We start from the raw sequence: 24509 nt of genomic DNA, 5'->3' as shown, positions 1-24509 counted from the left end.
CGTGCGTTCATGGCCCATCTAGCGTAACGTGGGCACGCTCACTGTGCGCGCACGGTGCACGAAGCGCACCGTGCGCGCACGGAACGAACTGCGTTAAGTGGGCGCGCACGCCACAAATGGCGTAAAGTAACTTAGCATTTAAAAAACCGTACAAATTCACTGAAAAAACCATAGGTTTCACACACGTTATAGTTCGGAATTAGCATTTAAAAAACCTTGCAAATTCACTGAAAAAACCATAGGTTTCACACATGTTATAGTTAGCTGGACATTTTACTGATAAAAAACCAATGAAATTCCCCCGTTATAGTTACTGTATGCAACTATAACTCACGCAACCGTAATCCTCTGCTGATGACATATGTGTCTTTATGAAAAAGAAATATTTGTAATATATGTATAGCTAAAATTTAATGGAAGAAGACATGGGCAAATAAGTGTCTAAATACAGTATTAGCATCAGCAGAGGATTACGGTCGCGTGAGTTATAGTTGCCTACAGTAACTATAACGGGGGAATTTCATTGGTTTTTTATCAGTAAAATGTCCAGCTAACTATAACATGTGTGAAACCTATGGTTTTTTCAGTGAATATATATATATATAGATGGAACTGAGATCACAGGACAAAGGCTGTTATCTTGAATTGGAAACCTCCAATAACATTATTTGGGAAGAGTTGGTTATAAACTTGTCTGCAGCCCTTTCTAGGTGGCATTCTTTAGGTAAACAAGGAGGACGGCAAGTTTTATATCCTTCGTTCCGCACCGAATTCCTGAGTCCCACCACTGCCTTTTATGCCTGGTGCTCCAGACAGATAGTGAAACTCTCTGTATAACCGCGAGTGTGGCAACGCCAGTGATCCATGTGGCATGGATGCTGCGCCATTGGCTGGATGCGGCATCCTGGAACGCGCTGAATGGCAGCGCATGGACAACTTTTATCTCTCTTGAAAGTGCATAGTCCCCCTAAACTCTTGGCTCATATGTAACAGTGTGGGTGCCAGAGCTGTGCCCTTACTGTTTTTTGTTACTGCGTCTTAGAGTGTGAGAAAGGAGTGAGAGACAGGACTTGGGCTTATAAATAGCTAGTGTATAGATGGAGAGAAAGTGTGATTGGGGTATGGACTGCATGAAAGGTATTTTTGATTTATGGAGTGGAGCTAAGGAGGGTGAGAAATGTCTGTGCAAGTGGTTGTGCCTACCATCCTTATGGTGATTTGCTCCGGTTTCAGGTGGGTATTCCTGACTTCTGTATTGTCCATTACCTCCTAGAGATGGCCAGTGAACTTCTTGGATCGTCCCAAAAGGACCCAAAATGAACACAGTCTTTACTTCCTCCCTAAATTCAAGGTGGTCTTGGATGTGTCTTGCCTTTGATAGGAAAGAAGTTCAAAAGTTTGCTCTTTGATCAGAGGAAGGGGTTTCAGATATGTGTGGTTGATGAGGAATAGGGAGTTTCAATGGTGCATCCCCAGCCCAATTTATATCAACTTCAATGTATCCTCCTGTAGCCCCAGCCCTGTTGGGCCATGGAAGACCAGGTGATGCCAAAGTAAACTAATACAGCAGCCCGTCTTGTTTATGTGCTTCCTTTTCTGACATATCCTCTCTGATATTGCTCAAGCCTCTATTTATAACAAAGGAGGGAGTGGAGAGGTAGTGTCCTAACTGGACACCGGGGGTGGATACGTCCTTCCCTTGTAATGTATCATAAACACTATGATCCACCCTCCAGCCACTCAATAGAAGGTTTTTAATTCAAGGGTCATGTGCATTGCCTACAATGGTTGGAAGCACATAGTGTTTCTTAAATACCCCTCACATACCAAAAGGGCCCTTGGTGTCATGCTTCATCATAGGGGTCTTCGCGCCCCTCTACGGGACGCGGCTTGCTACGACCTACCGATACGTGGGAGCACTGATTTTGTTCACTATGTGTGGTGTAGGAATGAGTGAGCAGAAGGGTCAGGGGTGAGTGAAAGTGAGTTTAAAAAATACCTAGCTACTGTGGAGTAGAAAACTTTAATATTCTGTGGGGCCGGTTTTGTTAAAAAGGTTTGGGTCAAAGGTGTATTGTTTCAATGTACAATGCCTCCTGTGTGTGTCAACATGTTTCGAAGCGTGCTGCTACTTCTTCAGGACAGGATGACAGATCCCTTACGTTCTCACATAGCTCTATTCACAATGTCAAGTATTTTAAAGTGCTATATAAATAGATAGTGAATGCTACGTGTTAGAGACAGACTTGTCTAATTTTAAAATTCGATACCAAAAGGGAATATCCTAAAAGGTAATCTGAAAGAGAAACACAGCATTTAAAAGCGTTAGGTATGCGATGCATTCCGTGTACAAAAAGTGGTGACCTGTAAAGAAGTGATATTTACAGTGCTTATTCATCATCGTTGGCTTAAAAGTGATCTGTTTACACTGGTGCAGTGCCCTGTAAAAAAAGCGAGACAATACAAAACACACAAACATTTAACAGAAAACACACACTCTACATGGAACATTCCATGAGTGATTTTGTAGGACTTGAAGAGTCGTTGTAACCAGAATTGGGATGCGGAAATAAGGGAAATAAAGGAATACATACTTGTCTGTATTAAAGGCAATACCTCATGAGCCTTTGAAACGAGGAGGACAATGTGCCTTTTGCACTCTGTAGATAAGAGAAAGGGTTGATTAGATCTGAAGGATCACAAGTCCATTGTAGTTGAAAAACGGGGTACTCGGATCTACCTGAGCATGAATCCATTATCTGACCTCCCTAAACCGGCTGTGCCGTACTCACATGTACCAGGGTACTGCCTCGCACTGACGTCCCCTCCTCGCGTCTCCGTAGATACATGGAGACCGCGAGGGAGCTGATATTTATACTAGCCCTAATCGGTTTGTTTACGCGCACAAACAGCGGCCATGTCGAGTAATCAATTCAGCTATAAAGAAATATGCATATGATGGTTTTTATCGTGTAGAGGAATCCTGGTACTACGTGTCTACGTTACTACATTCTAATACTAATATATTGTTCACCGTGTACCAATCATATGGGGAGATAGTTGTGTTAATTACACTCCTCCTGACGTCATTATACGCTTTGATATTTTGGTGCCTAGTACTATTCTCACTCTTAGACGCGGACTCTGACACCTAGGGCACCGCTACATTTACAATAGTATTTAGTTTATATTTGTCAAGTCTGGTACTACATTACTACTTAGCGATGATACCAATTTGGATGACTAGTAAATAATTTTTGTATTGTTTATTTCTGGGTTATTAGACATACCTCTTTACATTATTCTTACAGATATGAATACATGCTATTTATCCGGACTCTGTTTCTAGATATTGGATGTCATATTGCTACGCTGCCATCACGCACTGGATGCTTTTTTGAATCTGACTCCATTATAAGCAGGTATCTGATTGTTCCCTGCATATTTCTTTATAGCTGAATTGATTACTCGACTGTGGGACCCTAATATGTGGCTTATATGAGAATTTTCGTAAAACATTTTTGTACAGCTTTTGGACGGTTTACTATTCAGGTCAGTCTGATTTTAGGTCCTATGGTGACATTTTCTCTGTTTTTTCTTTAGTCTACACAGGGGTGACTTTCTGTATGCGTTTCTGTTTACCTCTCACGTTATGGATATCATGTTTGGTGATTAGTCCCATCTTATCTGTACTCATACACATAACACATTATGTGGTGCTCTATTCTAAACATGATTACTGCCCAGTCGGGTTTTGCCCTCTTTACACCTCTAAAAACATGTTTTTGTTATATGATTCTTTTATGCATGATGATCCCTCTTGTTGGTGTATTCTGAGACATTGAAGACCACTGTTGAGAAAAAATATAAATCACGGTGGTGGGTTTAAATAATATACAAATTATTAATGTTTTGTTCTTCATGATTGATTTTGATTCTGGTTCATTTCTGTATCTAATTCAGCCTTGAAAAAGTCGCATGTACATACAAGTAATAGCGACGAAACACGTGTTGGCTTTGTACGGTGTAACTCTGGACCAGATAACAAAGAACGACAAAATACATTAAAGAGTGAAGAAATACCAAGAAATACCTACTGTCAGCTGTGGGTTTTTAATGTGCTTTCTTGCTTACAACTTTATTGATGGAATGTGATTGTTTATAAAAATTGACGTGTGCTAAGGGTATATGCTTTGTATCTTGTGGTGGCTTTGGCTGCTGATTAGGAGTAGTGGGTGGTTCTCTCCTCCTTATTGCACCGTCCTAAATGGTTTAAGTCTCCCTACGGCTAGTGTACTCTTCTCTTGCACCTTGCCTATGCCCAATACCACCTCCTTACCTGGGGTTTTTATAGGGAAGGCGTCCGCATGCTGGCATGTTTACTTTTCACGAGGCTCTCACTACATATGCACGAGTAAACTCCGTTTGGCTTCACGTGGTAGAACAATTCAACGTGAGCACGTGAAGACTTAGCCAATTATTGTAGCATGCACATGTACACATGGCAGATGTTTAGAATTCATTGCAGTACCCAGAAATACAATAAGCATTGGCAAAACCAACGTGGCAGTTGTTAGAAACCATTGCAGTATCCAAAATAAACAAGAAGCATTGGGCAAACCAACTAAAGAACTGAATACCTAAGCACAAAAACAGCTGAATAATCAATGTTTAAGCTTTACACAACGCAGTCTATTCCTATGATGAATGCTCAATAACTGCTGACTGCAGTTTTCCCCTAACACTATGGACTAGTGATCCTGCAGATCTAATCAACCCTTTCTCTTATCTACTGAGTGCAAAAGGCACATTGTCCCCCTCATTTCAAAGGCTCATGAGGCATTGCCTTTAATACAAACAAGTATGTATTCCTTTATTTCCCTTATTTTCGCATCCCAAGTCTGGTTACAACGACTCTTCAAGTCCTACAAAATCACTCATGGAATGCTCCATGTAGAGTGTGTGTTTTCTGTTAAATGTTTGTGCGTTTTGTATTGTCTCGCTTTTTTTTACAGGGCACTGCACCAGTGTAAAGAGATCACGTTTAATCCAACGATGATGAATAAGCACTGTAAATATCACTTCTTTACAGGTCACCACTTTTTGTACATGGAATGCACCGCATACCTGACGCCTTTTAAATGCTGTGTTTCTCTTTCAGATGAACTTTTAGGATATTCCCTTTTGGTATCGTATTTTAAAATTAGACAAGTCTGTCTCTAACACGTAGCATTCACTACCTGTTTATATAGCACTTTAAAATACTTGACATTGTCAATAGAGCTATGTGAGAACGTAAGGGATCTGTCATCCTGTCCTGAAGAAGTAGCAGCACGCTTCGAAACATGTATTTACAAGTTGGAAGACTTAGATAGCACTCCCCTACTGTATACGGGTTAAATACCCCATTAATATAAGTTATCAACTCTATTTGAGTCATATATGTTTGTCCAAAACAGAAATGATGGGATCAATTCCATTGATGTATTCTCTGATAAGAAATCCGAAACCCCTTAGGTATTAGTTGCTTGTCATCTTTATTTGTTAATGCAGGATTGCAAGTTCCAATACACGGTCCGTGTATTGGAACTTGCAATCCTGCATTAACAAATAAAGATGACAAGCAACTAATACCTAAGGGGTTTCGGATTTCTTATCAGAGAATACATCGATGGAACGGATCCCATCATTTCTGTTTTGGACAAACATATATGACTCAAATAGAGTTGATAACTTATATTAATGGGGTATTTAACCCGTATACAGTAGGGGAGTGCTATCTAAGTCTTCTAACTTGTAAATACTAATTTATGTATGTCTCTGACATATGGATGATGTTCTTAGGTAGTGGACATTAATTGAAGCTTTGAGCACCTTCAATCAATCATTGATTTTCTCACAGTTTAACGCACTGTGTACATTGAAACAATACACCTCCGACCCACACCTTTTTAACAATACTGGCCCCACGGAATATTAAAGTTTTCTACTCCACAGGAGCTAGGTATTTTTTAAACTCACTTTCACTCACCCCTGACCCTTCCACTCACTCATTTCTACACCACACATAGTGAACAAAATCAGTGCTCCCACGTATCAGTGGGTCATAGCACACCACGCACCGTACACACCCTTTTGGAATATAGTAGCCATCATCCAAGGGGCCTGAAGGATGGACTCCCTTTTGGTCAGTTCCTGCGCATTCACAGGAACTGCCATTTTAGGGAGGACTACTTCAGGGAGGCCGAAATACTTGGTAAAAAACTGGAACACCGTGGTTACCCCAAAAGACTGATTAAGCATGGTACAACCACTGTGAGTTTCTGTTGACACCACGTTGTCCAAAAACGTCTGAACGTGTACCTTGTGTTAACACCTTTGGGACCAAAAGCAACCAAATTGTAAAGATTGTAAAACGCCATTGGCCCTTGGTACAGGCTGTTGGAATTTCCAAAGAAATGCCTCTATTTTCTTTTAAACGAGGTAAAAATATACGTGACCACTTGGTCCGTGCTGCTTTACCTATGAAGAGCTCCCCTGATTTGACTACTCTATGGGGCCTTAACAAGATCGTGGGACATTACCGATGTGGGTATTGCCTTATGTGTGACTCCACAATGAACACTAAACAGTTCACACATGGTAACATCAAACATGATTTGCGTGACCACACCAACTGTAATTCGCGAAATGTGGTATACGCTATCTGGTGTCCATGCGACCTTATTTATGTTGGCCAGACCACACAACGCGTAAAGAGACGGTTTTCCCAACAAAAAAGTTGCATTTGATGCCGAAATGAGCATGCACCTTTGGTGTGCCATTACGATGGCAGGTGATCGAACTGATTAAAAGCCCACGTAGGGGTGGTGACATTACCTGAATGCTTAATCAAGCGGAATGTCGATGGATGTTCCGCTGTGATAATATCAACAAGGGACTCAATAGTCTAGAAGAATGTACGGCTGTACTCTTCAGCTAGAATAATGGATATATTGAGTTCCCGTTATACTTGTTTTGCAATTTGAAAATGTTCTAAACTGAATTGTTTGTTATATGAATCTGGAGACAATAATCTGTTCATGTTTTTTGTATATATGTTTTAACAACTCCACACGAAAATGTACTTATGATTTATTTCATGTGTATCACTTTTTTGGAATTTTGGTTGTATGATTTACATTGTTATAATTATTTTCAGTTGCTGAAATTTGATATGTCTGGATACACACCAGTATGGAGGCAAAATTCTCCACTGATCTAATATGATATTGAATTATGAAACTGTATGGTAAAGCTTAAAAGTACCCGTTTGCCATTACGATGGTCTGGATATCATGCATTATACTTGCACACTCTTTCTTGGCATTGTGGATGACTGTATAAAACTAACTAAGCTTATAACTACACGTTTGCTATTACGATGTTCTGAATACCATGTAACACACTTGTATACTCTATCTTGGTACAGAGTATGACTGTGTAAAACAAACCAAGTTTTGTATATATCCCTGAGATTTTTTGTCTCCAGATTAAGTGGTCCTTTTGTATATTGGCCGCTTTCTGTGGTGGATATAGTCGCTGCGAAAAATTATATTTTTGGTAACTTAGTGTGCAATAGCATGGGTAAACTGTATTGCATGGCCAATAATATCAATACAGTGTGTGTACTTGTTTTAATTGTGAGATCTTGGGAAGCGGGCTCTGTTCCCTCCTTTCAACTTTGCTATGTCTTCTTTCTTTAATTTGACCTTTCCAAAATGGCCACCGATTTTTTAAGATTCACTATCCACTTCTCAATCTGCTTTGTAAGGCTGTTCTGATACGGTTTTCTCAGTTTTTTGAGTCCTACGACATCTTGGTAAACGACGAACCACACCTTTTTAATTTATGTCCGTTTTTTAAACATTTTGAAGTACTGGCGTTCGGATGTTAATTGGTAATCCGCGACCCAGTCCGCTTTCTATATCGTTGACGGCACGTTTTAAATTGACGTGCTTGTTCACTTTCTCAGTCGGCCCCCATTTCCGGGACTCGAACCTTTGATGGGACGCAGCACACGGGGATTTTGAAGAAAGTGAATGGTTTTACTATGCGGGTACTTTGTTCCCTTTTTATCTTTATGATATCGTTCGTCTAGGTCCTGTAAAGATTAATAGGCCTGGATGTATTGCCTTAATAATGAATTTTTGTCTACGTTTTAGTGATCTAAATTCTGTTGGCACTCTTTAACGTACTTCGTGAAATTCACTTTCTAGTTGGGTTCATAATTTTCATGAAGTGGGACCCTTGTTGATTTCTTGTTGCCTTTGCATTTGCTCCTAATTTACTGTCGGTTTTGAGCCTTTGAGTAATTTATTTCCACACACTAGTTAAACGCGTGATTTTTTTGTCTGGGCGTTTGGTTCTAACTTAGATTGATGAACCATGTCCGTGATCTATTTGTGAGGATCTGAATGTGGGGTGCCATTGAGAGTTGGACTTTTAGTGGTGTTTTTCTTTCACCATTTTTTGTCATTTTCTTTATTTTAGTAATTGAATTACCAACCCTGCTTGTGACTTTGTGACCTGATTGTGGGGTACACCTACACCCTAATTTTCCCTTTTAACTCGGCAACCGGAGTCTGTTTAGCTTTATTCTAATACAAGTTACTCAGTTGGATTCCGATTCGGCATACCTACAGGTACGGGGATATTACTTTTTTACACCTGATTCTAGGCATGTCTTCATTTCTATATTTGGTGTAGCAGTCCTTAATTGTCTCTGATAGTTGTAGGATTTCCCTTCAAATTTTGGCAATTTGGCCCTACACAGGATGAGTGACGTCGGCTCCTTGTGTACATGACGGAAATCTATTGAGGTGATTATTTAGCCTCTTTCTTCTTTTTTTGTTCTTCTTTTTTCCTTTATTCACTATTTTTTTCTGATTTTCTTCACACGTTGTGGAATACTTGGGTATTTGGTTCTGTTCTATTTTAATTTTGGTGTATGCATTTCTGATGTTTGGTCTTGTTCTATCTTTAATTTTATATAACTTTTTCCTGATCCTTGGTCACACACGGTGCTGAGTAAAAAAATATTAAAAATATTTTGTTTTTTGTAAACCCATGTACATATTTCATTTTTTAGAAAAAAAAGTGGTCGCTCTCACTCTTGAAGTCTTCTGTCCTGAAGATGACCCTTAAAGCAATCATGGGTCAACACGCTGTTGACGCATAAAAAACGTGGCCTAATTAAGAGAGGACACCATTGCTATATTGAGTATTGTGTCAATTGTTGTACTTGTATGTTTTTTCTCTGCCACTGTTTGTTCAGTTTACACTTGTCAATGTTCATAATTTGGTTGTTGTCTGTGTAACTGTCTGAGCGCCCTTCCCATTACTATTGTGGTTTTCTTTTGTATTATATTCAATTTATATTAAATACTAATTTTGTGATTATTTATGTACATGGTTATTTCAAATGTATGTTAGTATATGTTTTTTTTCCTTTTTTGCACAATCCTTTCTTTTTTCCACATTAATTGGTTTATAGTTTGTTATTATAGCTCTTGGACCACTGCTTGGAACATAGTTGATACTACCCCAGGTTCTTGTTCTAGGGTTGCCCTTGTTGTTTGCAAATCCCTATGATGAAGCATGACACCAAGGGCCCTTTTGGTGTGTTAGGGGTATTTAAGAAACACTATGTGCCTCCAACCATTGTAGGCAATGCACATGACCCTTACATTAAAAACCTTCTATTGAGCCTATGAGTCTACAGGTGGATCCCTTAACAAGAGCTTGAAGAAGCTGCAGATGTTTTAGGAAAATGTATTGAAATTTAGACATGACAATGTTGTTTTTTTCATGTTGTTTTTGTCACACACACTTCCATGCAGAAGAAGTTGACCAGCAGCTCTTGTAGCTGAGCAGACTTCAATAGGTGATGCTGATTTGAAATGCAAGCACTTTAAATACTCTCCTTCAGCTTTTAATTGGGCCCCATTCCTTAATGCCATGAAAACCCAACTCAAACCTTCTTCTATTCCTTTGGGAACAAGTTCCTCAAGCTTTGCTTACGGGCTCAGGTCTCACACAGGTCAGAATTTGACCTGCCCGACCTACACTGGCAATGAGGGACTTTTTGCCAACCCTGTCAAAAATTAATGACATGAAGTGAGGCCGCACAAGTATTGCACTCCTACGCACCTCGTTTATGAGCTTGTTTCGGATTATTCTTTGCAGTGAACAAAAAATATATAACAACACATCAAGTTATATGCTCTTTCCCATTCTCTGTGTTATCCAGATTAAACTGCTTTATCCGTTTTTCTGTTTTAAATCTTCCCCCATCTCTGTCCACATGATCTAAAAAATAGGTTAGTCCCTGCCTTTTCTATAATTCATCCCACCCTTAAAATCATGCAGTTTTCTGTACCCATACTGGGCAGATGTTATCAGTGTGGTGGATTTGGATTCCACCTGGAATGTATGAGCTTTGAAATCTGGATTTTATTGGAAATTTGTCATGTGGACCGCATTGGCCTAAGCATGCATATAAAAATAAATTCCTTAGCCAGAAGAAAATTGGAGTTCTCAAGGACAAGGGAAGGGCGTCGGCCTTTTAAGAGAATAATGCTGAGATCATCAGTGACAGGCTCTTGGCAGAAGGCAATGGTGAGTTGGGTGGGGTGGTCAGAAGTGAAGGGAGGGAGGCTGGTGGCTTTAAAACTGAACTTGGGATAGGAGGACTCAAAGGTCTTATGCAGAGTGCTAGGTGCCTCGAGTATCTTTTGTTAGCAAGTGGTATTTGGCTGCAAATAATTACATTTTCCTTAAGCATGGAGTATCTTTTGAATGCCAACAGTAAATCCCTTAAGTTTGATATGAAACAGCGAGGATTGCACAAGCGGGCGTGGGAGGCCAGAGGGCAGCACACAACATAAGCAGACACAGGCGTGTGTCAGAGGAGAAGGGAGTTGGTAGTTGTTGGTATTTAGAACAGATTAGACCCTTGAAGAAGTGAGACCGCTGTCAGGGACGACAGTGTCTAGGTATATCAGGAGTCCAGACGAGTTCCTGAGGGTCAGAGGTTACATTATTGTCAGTAAAACGCCCACCCCCTCCCCCATGAACAACACCCAACCAGCTCAGCACACTACACTTTATCTGGCAACCAATACATGCTGTGACACAGCTTCCCATGACACAACAGCAGCCTATACGATAATAATGACAGATTCTAATATACCTACCTCCCTTAGCTACAATAAAACACTAGCTGGAACAAGAACAGACTCTATCTCGACAAGTGAGGTAAATTGACAGTGGTATGATAGCCGACTTGTAAATTCATCCCGCACACGGGCTCATCGGAACAAATAATGCGTACAGACATGCATAACTATTCCTTTAATATTTTTGTTATATTAATCTCCTAAAACTCCGTTATTTATTATTTAGAGGAATCGAGAGCCATCGAGGCTGGGGGACAGGGCAAAGAGGTAAGGGAAAGAAGTTGGAAAGAGTTGACTTAATGGTAACAAAAACACTATATGGTTTTGTGTGGTAATAAACCTAGAAACATCCCTACTACCCCTTTAACTGAATTGTGTGTGTGTTTGTGTGTGTATTTATAGCGCTCTGAAACCCAGCAAACACTATAATTTTGTCAGCCCTCAAGTGTCTCACTTCAGTCTGTGCCATCCCCCACCCCCGTCCTCCTACACCAGGGCACCTGATCCACCACCCCAACCCCAGGCCAGGACACTCCAAGAGGCTAAAAAGCGTATCGAACACATGGACCACTGCCCGTGGCACACTCTACCTTGAGTTCGGACCTCTTTTATTAATTAACCTCTATGAAGGTGGATAAAAGAAGCCTGTTGGATTCCGTCTTTTTGTTTGGTGGAGACTTCAAGCCTCACACATTGCGTTTAGAATAATGCAAATTTGTATGAGAATCAGCAGTCATCCTTTGAATCAGAGCTGTGCTGGCTGTTAAATAGCCGATGAGACATAGCGAAGGCTGTTCTCTCCTGCATTTGATCCACCACGTCATCCAAACCTGTTCGCTCGTCGTGTTGGGGTGGCAAGGAGGTGAGTAGTCACATTTTAGTACCTCACTTCCTTGAATGTTTGATTTTGGAGGGCCTTTTTGGTGTATTAGTCTGCCTCCAATGGACTGCGTGCATTGCAATGTACAAGGGAACATTTTACATCCACACTCACCCACGACACACTGTCACATTCAGATTTTTTAAATCTCAAACTTACATTGTATACAGAAAAATATCTATATATGTACTTCAAAAGGCACTAATACCACCACTCAAATGATCGCCACCAATACCAGACACCACCAGGGCCACTACTACCTCAACCAACCCCACCACCATCTACACCAATATCATCAATCTTGTCACGATCTCTAATACGACCACTACCAATTCTACCACCTCCAATAGTGCCAACACAATACCAATATCACCACCATCACTACTATGCAGATCTAGCTCTAATGTGCTATTCCATGAAAACATAATTCCTGTATGCATGGGGTAATTGTCTCATTACATTCAGATCAATCATCTTTGCCAACGTTTGTTAAGTGTTAGTTTTTAGGACATTTTATTGAAATTTTCAGCAACATTTATTTGAAGGATCATTTATTCTAGCCCAGAGACCCCTTTTCATTTGAGTTTGAAGTCATGTATTATTGAACATGTAACAAGGGATGAATTAATATTTCACCAAGTGCATGTTTCTGGCATGTGCTTGTATTCTGTAAATGTGTAATGAACATGTCTGATAAGCAAGATCAATCAAAAACACATTTAGTGACTATTTAGCTTAGAAAATATTCCAGGAATGTCATAAATCTTATGACTTGTTTCCCTCTATAATCCTATTATTTTAATCACTTGCTTTTAGGGTTTTTTCTTTTTGTTTTAGGTTCTTAAACACATATCACACAGGTTCCACTTTAGCTAAAGTCTCCATTTAGGTTAGTCTGTCCAGCTTGTTTACCTTTGGCCCCAAATTCATCCTAGGTAAACAAGGTCGCCATCTTAGACCATGGAGGCTGCCATCTTTGACAATGAAGGCTGCCATTTTTCCTCAAATTGTGCAGAATCACACAAGTATGCCCTTGACGTAGATGTCTTCTGTGCCTATCTTTCCAAGACTGTGACAGGTGGCTGCTCGTTCAAGGCATTGACTCCCGCCCTTTGGAACTCCCTACCTCTCTCTGCCCGTAGTATATGCGACCATTGGATCTTTAGAAGGACTGTGAAGACTTGGCTATTTTCCAATCTCTTAGCTGCCTCCTGCTCTCACTATGCTAGACAGTCAGCGCTGGGATGTCCAGTTGCTAGGGCAGCCATGCGCTCTACAAATATTTTAACATAACATAACATTTATACATTCTTGATATCATTTTGTTCAGCAGTTGTGTAAATGGGCATGGGTGGGGTAGGGCCATAGTGTAGGGTGCAGCGGCACATTTCTAAAGAATTGGGAGAAGAAAAGTTCAGATTCTGCTTATAAGTAAGCAAATTACTTCATATTATGTACAATGACTACATCCTCTCCTGATGTGTTCTATTACTCAAACACAGCCAGGACAGCTACTTGCAGGATTCTGGTGCCTACGTCACGTTTGCAGTCCAACCCATCGCATGTAAAGTGCCTCACAAGGCCAACAAAACCATCTTTGTCACAGGAGGAAAGCTTAGTGGTGCGTTGACCCTACAGAGATGAAGTGGTGAGCAGTCATCTAGTGCCCATAGCTCAATGTGAAACACAGGCATTAAATGTTGATTAGAATTTGTCTATGGATTCCTTCTGGATCTTGTTAGAATGTCTGAGCATCGAGTTTATCCGCTGAAGAAACCGGAACATCTTGGGTTGGAAATTTTGCATCTTGTGTAGGATTATCCTCATTTTACCAGTGCCACTTGACCTATCGGGGAAAGAGGCAAGGAAGTACAATGCGAGCGATCCCTCTTCAAGCTAACAAACATAGGAGGAACATTCCCCACCAGTACTTGAACAATTGCCTTCCCAACCCATATTCGTAGGTAGTGGAAGCCCTCTCTGGCCAAGGCCAGCCAGGATGACTCTATCCACTCCACCACTTCGGTCTGCCACTTTACTGGGCAGATGCTGGATTTAGCCCAGTTTGCTTGATTACAAAAATCACATAGGATCATCTCAATGTTGAGCTCTTTGGATTCTTAATGTACATTGTGAGGTCATCAGCATGTTAAAGACCCATTCTTCCAGCCTCCGGGCCAACCTGAAGCCTGATATATCCCTCAATACACTCCATGAGCAGTAGAAAGAGAAGCAGTGAGAGGGAACAGGCCTGGTGTGTTCCACGCCCAATGTCAAAGGGCGACAAGAGAACCCCAGTAATCTGTACTCTAGCTTTCATTTTCTGGTATAATCAACTATCCCAGGATATAAACCCAGGACCTAGATTCAACTGCCTAGGGAATGCAGACAGATGATCCCAATTGAGGTTCTTTAAGGCTTTCTCAAAGTCTCCTTAGAGAAGTGGTAGGTAAGCATTGATTTTGTGTGCCAATCGAATAAAATTGAAAGTTGATGTTAATAGCCTTGTTCGGCATGAACCTGCTTTTGTAATGTGGACAAGAGTGAATTTCTGAGGTGTGCATATTAGCCAACACTTTAGCAAGTGTTTGCTTTTGAATGGCACTAATAACTGCTTCTCCTATCTTTGCCGGCATTTCATAATAAACAGATCAGACCTATGGCATCGAAAATATTTTTTCGCAGTGAACCAATCAGGCCTCTAGCTATTATCGTTGGCTTGTCGCCATAACCACTGAGTCTTCCTGTTCTGAGCTCAAGTTTTCCCACAATCCTAAGCATACCATCATAAAATTCCCTAGCATACAAAATTACAGTTGATAAAGCAAAATACTACCTTTCCTAAGACGACGTAACAAGGATTCTGACAGTGCAAGTCTTCTATACACCCAGTTTGTAAGATGGGGTAACTAGCCCCACAATCCTTGCCTACTATGGTAATCTGTGAGATGAATCTAATAAAATACCTATCTGTGGACTTTAATACAGAGTAATAACAATCTACCCTTAAATGCCAAATTACTTTAACATATGCTTTTCACAATCAATATGTCTGACCAAATGCCTTTAACATATATTTTTATTATAAACAATCATCAGGCCTATAGCCTCTATCTCTGGATTGTCAGCATGATAATTTTCAGACCTACAGTGCTTGTCATAAGCCTACCCACAAGGCAACCAACCGTTATAAAAATTATAAATGTGTACAAAATGCAGTTGTCAAAACAACATAAAATCTCTCCCAATATAACCTAATAGGTATTACCATAATGCAATAGTCTATCTCCATGGTTTGCTTGGGTGGGTAACTAACACCAAAACCTTTGCCTACTACAGTAAACTGTGAAATTCCATGTAACAAAATACCTTTATCACAGGCTTTAGCACAGTGTAGTAACAGTCCATCCTTAAAAGCAAGGTCTTTAACATATGCTCTCCATAATACGAAGGTCAGGAAAACAGGCATTCTCGTAACGTTTCAAAATAAAATGATCAAACCTACGAAATCTGGCATGACTATTCCCAATTAACCAAGGAAGTCTTTACCATTGGCTTTAAAACTTACCCAACACTGACCTATTCAAGTGTACACATACTGGCAGCTATCATGCATACAGTTAAAAATATTACAAACTTGTAGAAAAATACAGCTCGCAAAACAATATAAAGTCCTTCTAAACAGGGCCTAACGAGACTCATCACACTGAAAACCCCAAGGGTCTGTCAGTGAGGGTGACCATCGCCGAAGGTCTTGCCTACTATGGTAATGTGTTTGATTACATGTAACAAAACAGGCATAAGGCTAGTTATCTTAGCCAACCACCATAAGCTCTTCTACAAGGCAATCATCAAACACAGTCATGTCATAAAATAACAAAGGTATACAAATTTACAATCGAATTAGCAAAATAATATCTCTCCTAAAATGGTCTAAGAAGGATACTCGCAGAGCAATCCTTTTATATACAGGGTTTGTCACACAGGGTAACCAACACCAAGCCCCTTAACTTTGTAATCTGTGAGATTCCATTTAACAAAATACCCATCTGTAGGTTTGAATGTAGAGTAGTAACAATCTACACTTATATGCCTATTAACTTTATTATTTGCTTTTCGCAATAAATATGTCAGGCCTAGTGCCTTTATCATAACATTTAATAATAAAGAAATCAGACCTATGGTAATGATCACTGAATTGATGTCTTAACCAACTCAACCCCGCTCTATTGAATATAAGCTCTGTCACAAGCCACTACTTGCAATACAGTCATTTTAGTGGAAGAACTTAATTGCGGCCCAATCAAATCCTCTATTCAGGGGAAACGACAGGTGGGTGGGGCCTGAACTCCTCTCTCAGTAGTACTTTGAATCACATTTTCTTTTTTTTACTTTATTGTTTTTTTTCTTTTCACTTTATTTCTTTTATCACAGTGCCTCATACTTAATGCAATCATTGGTAGACAGTCTTATGAGAGCTTGTGCTTCAACGGTCCGATATAGTTTCATATAAGGAGTTGCGGAGACCTCGGTAACCCCCTTACAAACCTCAAAGAATCGTTCGGCATGCAGCAGTGATCATAAATGGAGGGAACGTTATACATGGTGTAGTTTACCCATAACAGGCGGTCAACTATTCCCCAGTGGCAAAATTAAAAAAAAACACCCATTCCACCCCTGTGGATCCCACCCCACCTCCCGGGCTCCAACTATATTATACAGTGTCTTATTGTTATTTGTCCTTTGTCACTTAAATTTCTGCGTTTACCAGCCATGAGTACGCCGTTGCTTCCACAAAAACAGGAGCGTTGAGCTACACGTACCACTGCCCCCCATTTACTATTGAGTACTCGGAGCATCAGAGGGATTAGCCGGCACGTTGTTCTTGTATGCTTCTACCATCATACCCCAGTCTTAGTACTTTGAATCACATAAGGTAAAACAACAGATGTACAGTCAAGCCAGACCTAAAACTCTATGTAGATTAGTTTAACCCTGAACATACCATACTGCTGTCAAGAATTTAAAATACACTTTGAAGTATAAAGTTAATGATGTGAGGGGAGAGTAGAACAGCATTACTTTCCTCATGACTGCCCTCTTCCCATCTGTGCTGCTGCCAGAGACCACCATAAATTATCTAGCCAACTAAGACACATTTAACAGCATTTCAATGTCATGTGTGTGGCCCTGAAAGTTTAAACTCGGGCAGCCGTATTTCTGTTGGCTCAAGCAGCTGGAAAAACAAAACAAGCATTTGCAATGCAATAGGTCTCGCATTTACGCGAGTTTAAGCTATTGCCATTGTAAATGACAATGCCTTTTATTTATGTTTTAAAAAACGAAAACAAAAATAAAAGGCATTGTTATTTGCAATGTTAATAGCTCAAACTCGCGTAAATGCGAGACCTACTGCCCCGTTCACTCTGCACTTGGCATTCGGGTCGGCCTTGAATTATTTGTTGTATTGTCGCCTCCTAGCACTCAGATGGCCGTGCCCAGTCTGTGGGGGCATCGGTTCAACCTTAGAGAAGAGATGGGGAAAAGCCATGCAGAAAGGACACTGCGGCTGACTGCTCAGAACCATTCCAGTGTGTTTCTTTATTTAAACTAAACCTTTTGATTGGGGTTACACTATTCCTTCATATAACGAGCCAGAGCACCGCACCACACCGGTGTCCCACTGGTCAGACTTGCCAGCAGGCGGCTGTGGCCCCTGGGTAACAGTTGTGTCACCCTTCCTCCAGAGATACACAGTGCTATAGCAGAACATCAGAGCAGTTCAGTCCACAGCAAGTCGGCATGAAGCACAGATGCTCACCTACTTGCAGGTTGGGTGCTGGGAGCAAGTGGAGTGACGGCTCAGAGACCCTGAATTGGGGAGCTGTCGAATGTTAGGAGAGAGTTCAGAGCTGTCAAAGTAATACTGGTCATTGGGTGGGCAGGATGGACAACTTCGGCTCCAGTCTAAACGTTATATTGCTAAGAATGAGAGTGGTGAAGATGTGTAGGAGTGGGATATTGTTTAGATTGTGGGGAGTCAGTCGTTATTTGTTTATTGGTTAGTGGGCTGTTAAAATGTGCGGCATAGCTCAAGGATGCGAGTATTGTGAATCTGACTTGCCCCTAAATAAACGCCCATATCCAGGTGCAGAGTCAGACTGTTATCTCTCCCAATAATCGACAAACCGCGGCCATCGAGGAAGGGCACGTCCAGAACTGGCAAGAGCAGTATGGTGCCAAACACATGGCTGAAGCGTACTATAGACGTGGAGATGACGGCACTGAACAGACTGCGCGGTTGGTTAGGCAGGTGCAGATGCGTTGGCAGGTGTAAGCTCTCTTACTACCAACCCTTCAGAAGGAGGGCCCCATGCCAGTGATTTTGTGGGTCTCTTAAACCTCCTGCTGCTACTCATGCTGCGTTTCCTGACGCAGTGTACGTCTGTTTTTGCGTGGCTTATTTTGAAGCATGGGCATTCCTGTAACCCTTGGCTGTTGCCAGACTCTTAGTTGTAGAGGGGATAGGCAGGGGATTGTTGCATCAAACTAGCCTCCTCTATTACAGGCACTGAGCAGCACTGAGATTAACGGCTCAGTCTTAATCCCTCACCCCCACTGGGCAACAGCAGGCCCACCCCCCTGGAAAAAGTGCTTAACCACAAGCCTTTATGCACAATGTTTTTTTGCTGTTCTGGTGCGTAAATCTCTTGCCAAAGATATCAAATTAATGAAGCATTAAATCTTGCCTGCGTTTTTCTGCACAGTCAGCTTGGCAGCTGTTGAGCGAGGTTTGCCTCCTCCTGTAGGTGGATCTCATTTTTCTCAGATATTGGATTTTACTTTCTTCCAACCTTAAGAAAAATACATCGTAAACCAAAGCAGCCCGCTAATTCCCATGGGCGTTCTGCTTTTCTTTTGTGAGGAAATAATAAAACTTCTAGTGGTTAAAGACCACCCGAGGTCCCCATATCCGATACCTCCTCATGTGGGGATGTATATGTGTTTATATATGCATCGCGCTTTCACCTTAAGTGAGAGAGCGATGCATATATAAACACGCGTGTCTGGAAGAGACGCTGTGCATGAGCGTGCGCAAACTAAATCTTCAGTCTGGGTGGGCGGGGCCTAATGCCGACAGGGCAGACACCAACCTCGCTTCCACAAAAGCCGGACACAAAAGCAACGACAATAGATCTCGCCAAGGCGACGCAGCGCATGTGCTGCATCGCAGGCGAGATCTAATAATCATAGCTGCATGGAGGGGAAGCACTTTTTCCTGTGGAAGCACAAAACTTGTACCAAATCAAACCATGTACTCCTGAAAGCTCTTTTTTAGGTTGATCACATCACTTCTGGTGACTGCTGCGCTGTCAAGCCAAGGATAACAAGCATTTGCAATGCAATAGGTCTCGCATTTGCGAGAGTTTAAGCTATTGGCATTGTAAATGTCGATGCCTTTCATTTATGTTTTAAAAACCAACATGTAAATAAAAGGCATTGTTATTTACAATGCCAACAGCTCAAACTCTCGCAAATGCGAGACCTATTGCGACCGAAACGCATAGGCTCTGTATGATGCACTCTGGTTTGAACACACAAGTGGCCTGGTTGGTGTACGTCACTGCACTAATCTCTGCGCAGATGTAACAAGTGCTAAAGTAAATAATTTTAAGTTGATTTCACGGGATGATGCTGTCTCCACAGCTGTGAAGCAGCCTCCTTTTATTAGGACCCTTGTAGAAGGGGAGCGAGCGGACTCGCAGCCTCAGGTTGATATTTATTGCCCCCGAGGGGCTCCCCGAGGCACTCCTGAAGGAGCTGGCATGAAAGGTGCGTGCGCTTTCCAGCAGCGCGCCTCCCTTCCCGTGTGCCTTGCTGTAGAAGAGTAGTTTCGGCTTTTTTTGTCAGTGAGGCAATGCGTTTCCTAGTGTTTCGTGTCGCCCAACCGAGTGGCTCCATTTTCTTATTAACTCGCATGATTTTATAAATAACGAACCAGGCCTAGTAGGAGGGGATTCTAAGTGCTTGTACAGTACAAGCGTAGATGTGATGTATTATTGCTTCAAGCTATACGTTTCTGTGAATGAGCAAGGTTACCGTGCAAATAAATACAAATGCAGTTTCCTGAGTGCTAAACAGCTATTCTAGGTACATTAAAGCTACAGATAAACTGTACACAGAGGGTCGTTTTAACATGGCACTGTTGGCTTAATTAGTACAATACACTTTGTGTGAATCAGATAGTGTTTGGATCAGCAGTCGGGGCAATATAATACAATATACAATGAACAAAAATCTGCTGATTGGAAGGGGCATGGCCTGTAATATGGCCGAGTAGGTCGCACTTGCCGAGCGCTCCTGCTGGAGCAGTTAATTCCATTATAATGTTGCCATCCTGTACTGAGTCGGAAGCCTTCTAAGTGGATCTGAATGCTGGGTGTATACTGCTGACCTGTTTGTGGCAATCCCTGAGCCGTCCTGCCTGCCATAGTGACACAACACCGTTGTAGGATTGATTCCCGTCCCCCCTCGATTGCAGCAGCGGCGGTGATCACATCCTAAAGGGAGGGGCGCGCGTTGTAGGGTGAGCCCGCGGTGGATTGGCGGTAGCCCACAGGGAGCTTCTGGGCAAGACGACTTCAACATCCAGGAGGTAGATGTAAGAGAGCCATTGGCTAGCCCGAGAGGTGAGGCGAGAGGGCTGAGAGTGGCTTCCGGACGGCTGTGTGGTACCGCAGCCCCTCGCGGCTGAAGGTATTTACCCCGAGGGTCTGGTCGAGAGGTGACTGGATCAGGTGGCACCTGGGACCGGCGAGTCTTGAGACTTGAGAGGATGGCAGTTTTGGGGACGAGGCTGTAGAGTGCCCCCACCGCATTACTTTAATGCACACGCAGAGGGGCTGACACCTTTGGACCTGTGACATGCCACACGGACGAGAGGGGCTGTGTGGCAGTGAACTGGGCGTACCGGCCAAGTTCAGCTCAGGTGGGGGGGAGAAAGGTGAAAACATAGCGGATCTGCTGAACTAATAATGCGGTAAGCCAAAGTGAAGTGTCCCCTGGCCCCTGCCCCGACAAAGGGGCTCAGTTGACTGAATCAAAGTCACGGCCTGAACTCCCCCACAGGGAACAATGGGGACTGGCCAATGCATACTGCATACGCCGGAGCTTAGCGGCCGCTGATGAAAATGTAGGAGGAGTGTCGGTAGCTGGAGGGGGAGCTGATGCAGCTTCAAAGATGCAAATAAAATTAAAGTACGGCGCTTTGAAAATTGCCGCCGCCATTGTCCCGGCTGGGGACGTCCTCATGCGTGCGGTAGGACAAACTCATTATAGAACAAGCAAAAGCACGTCATGCGCGTGCCGCGACCCGTACGCGTGCGCATGTCCTGTCCGGACTGATAGAGAGAGGGAGGGAGCGAGCGAGCAGGAGTTGTGCTAATGCCACGAGCCATACGTGCACATTTGCTGTGTCTTCAGCTAAGCTGTTAGAAGAAGTACACGTGCACATGTCCTGTCCCCCTTCGCCCACCAAACCGAAAACAATAGCATGCATGCGCTGCATCGCTAGGCGAGACCTAAAAAAGCATATCAATAAAATAAAGTTGAATTTTTACAATAAAATAAATATAGGTGTGTGGCCATCTAATTTAACCTGCTGGTTAAAGACTTCTAAAGTTTTAACCAAAGTCAAGAAGGAAAAGCTCTGCTGAAATGTGGCATGAGATGTTACAGCCCATTACCAGAAAGCTGTTTCCTGTCCAGGCGCATGCATATCTCCTGTCTGAGATGATCTGGAGCCGACGGAGCTGTACACGTGCACATCGCCTGTCTGGGCGCGTGCACAGCTTTTGTCCCCCTTCCGAACACAAAACCGAGAACAATAGATCTCGCCAAGGTGAGCAGGGCATGCGCTGCGTCGCTAGTCGAGACCTAAAAATGGGTTGGATGAGCTGGTCAAGGATGGACCCAAGTTGAGAGATCCATAATTGTCAGTGTTCATGTGATACTGGAGAATCTGTTAATGGTGTAAATGATATGAAAGATTAAAAGTAAGGGTGCAAGCGCAGTGTATCTTCCCTCTCTATTTACTTTAATTATAGCCCAGTCACCACTGGTATGGGGAATTTTCGGACCTACAGATATTGTTCTGCCACTATTCATTTCTCACTGGCAGCCCTACAAATTCCTCAAATAGGTAAATTACTTTTAGTGAACATGCAGACTTGTTGCGCGGTCATCTGCATATAGGAAGGTTCGTTGTGAGGTTGCATGCTGCTGATATATAGTTCCTTCTTTTATGCAAGACATTTTTTTACGGGAATACGAATATATGCTTTCCACTTCCTTGTAGGGCACATAACCTTTAGCTTCAACAAGTAAAATGGTAACTGGGTAAAGTGGTTCCCATTTTTTGCATAAGTGGACTAATTAAATTATTGTACATGCATTGAATTAAAGATTACAAATTGAAGAAAAAATTATGTTTATTTATAGATACACAGTGTTTACCTACGTTGCTGCTAAGATTGGCCTGGAGCCATACTTATCATCAACATCAGACACAGCACGTTAATAAGGTATGGATACAATTATTAAAGTGACTTGATATCATGGATAACATTGTGACTTGAATTGAAACTATGGATTATCCACAGTGGGTTTGATGTATGGTTTATGAACTGTTGATGACCAATTTGGATCATGAGACTGAGAAATGACATTAGCTTTTTGTCATTAACTAAGGACATTATTCACAAATTTAATATGGTCAATGTATTATTTCCAAGCAGTATTGAGTAGATGTGCTACTCCTCTTATCTATGTAACCTGTGAAATATTAGGTACTGTACTAAATGACTTCCCAGCATGTTAATCTCGTATTAAGAATATCATCATGTACAATCATGTATAATGGCTAATTGTTGGCCATATAATATCGTTTTACATAAAATGATACTTAAGTGTTGTTTTGTAACTCATTGTATGCTTTTAATATGTATATGTTGTAAATAGTGTTTTGTAAATTGCTTTCTAGCCCTGAAGAATTCCCAAGAGGGATGAAACGCGTTGGCAAAGCAATTGTATGGTGATTTTAGTAAAAAGAGGACAATTGATTTATATAAAGGATGAACTAAAAACTACAATCAAGACTTACGTTTTGTTAGATATATTTGCTGTGGGAAGCCTAATGGTTGTGTTACTTTGTTCTGTTTCTATTTTAACAAGCTGTATTATGCCAGTCACATAAACAGAATTATATTTCTCAGGTGCAGGGTCACTTTGTAGCTTGTTAACGGTGGTGTTTAACCACCAAATTGGGATGCATGCGGGTCACATCCCAGACTTGCTGCACCGAGTTTCGATATTAATATAACAGGCAGATTTGTTAGTGACGTTTGGTGCTAGTCCGTTTAAAAGCTCTGACCCTGATCGTTTGCTAATATGACTAATTAAATTATGATGCTAGGAGTACCACAATTTATGTGTACTTTTGTCAGAGCTGGAAAACTTCACAATTTTGTTTTGCAAAGGAATAGAACTTGAAGCCTACTTTTCATATTAACTTGATTTCTTTGCTTGGCCTTAAAAAGGTCAGCATCACATCTAAATGACTACATTACTTCCTGACCAGGCACACAACTAGCATGGCCAGGAAAACTAGTAGCATTTTTCTTCAACTTCAAGGACTTCTGATGGAAATTTTCAAAAAGCAAGCAACCCTTTCTGTGCACATGGTAAATCAGTGCCTGCATTTAAACTGTATTGATTGAAGAGGTATTTCAGGTGTATATGATGGGAAAGGTTCACCGAAAGTGGCCTTGTACAGTTGGTAAAATGTCATCAGCTCTCTTAAGCAGCAAGGCTCTATCACATCTTAGGTTAAACACTCCACTTTTCCAAGTAGGCTATTTACAATGCTCAAAATACACTTTAAAATAAATACTCTGAATACCCATGCCTACAGCAGACTCAGCAATAGAATTTTGTACTATAAAACCAAATATCTGCTTTTCCACTTGGTTCTTCAGATTTCACCACAACATTGTAAGGATGGCTGCACCCACATAGGCACTCAAGTACTAACCAAGCGGAAGGATAGATTACATTGTGAACAAGAAAAAGGTATTCTTCCCTCTGTAACCAAGTGTCCTCCCCACTTTCAGGTCTAGAACATCTCATTCAAGTGCAGGTGTTTGACTTGTCCTAGGCTCAGAAATTTAGGTTGTAACCGATATACAGGAAGACAATGTTCCACCCATGCGTGAAAATAAAGTCAGCCCATTCATTGGTACAAACCAGAATAAATTGCAATTTCAAGTCCATAAAACAACTCCTAAATCAGGTGTTCTTTTTGCAGAAGAGAAGTGAACAGATACTTTCAAAACAAAAGCTTTGACACCATC

General features: G+C 41.6%; 1 protein-coding gene across 1 annotated transcript in view; it reads left to right on the top strand.

Moving 5' to 3' along the window:
- Positions 1 to 23576, top strand: part of POFUT1 (protein O-fucosyltransferase 1) — a 122740-nt gene extending 99164 nt beyond the window's left edge. The window contains exons 7-8 of the transcript XR_014966868.1: positions 22600 to 22682; positions 23141 to 23576. The gene's annotated coding sequence lies outside the window, so the exon portion shown is untranslated. The remainder of the gene's footprint in view (positions 1 to 22599; positions 22683 to 23140) is intronic.
- Positions 23577 to 24509: the final 933 nt, after the last annotated feature.

Source organism: Triturus cristatus, chromosome 7, assembly GCF_964204655.1.
Source record: "Triturus cristatus chromosome 7, aTriCri1.1, whole genome shotgun sequence".
Lineage (NCBI taxonomy): Eukaryota > Metazoa > Chordata > Amphibia > Caudata > Salamandridae > Triturus > Triturus cristatus.
The sequence above is the reverse complement of the archived record's forward strand: the minus strand, read 5'-3'. Positions and strand labels throughout refer to the sequence as shown.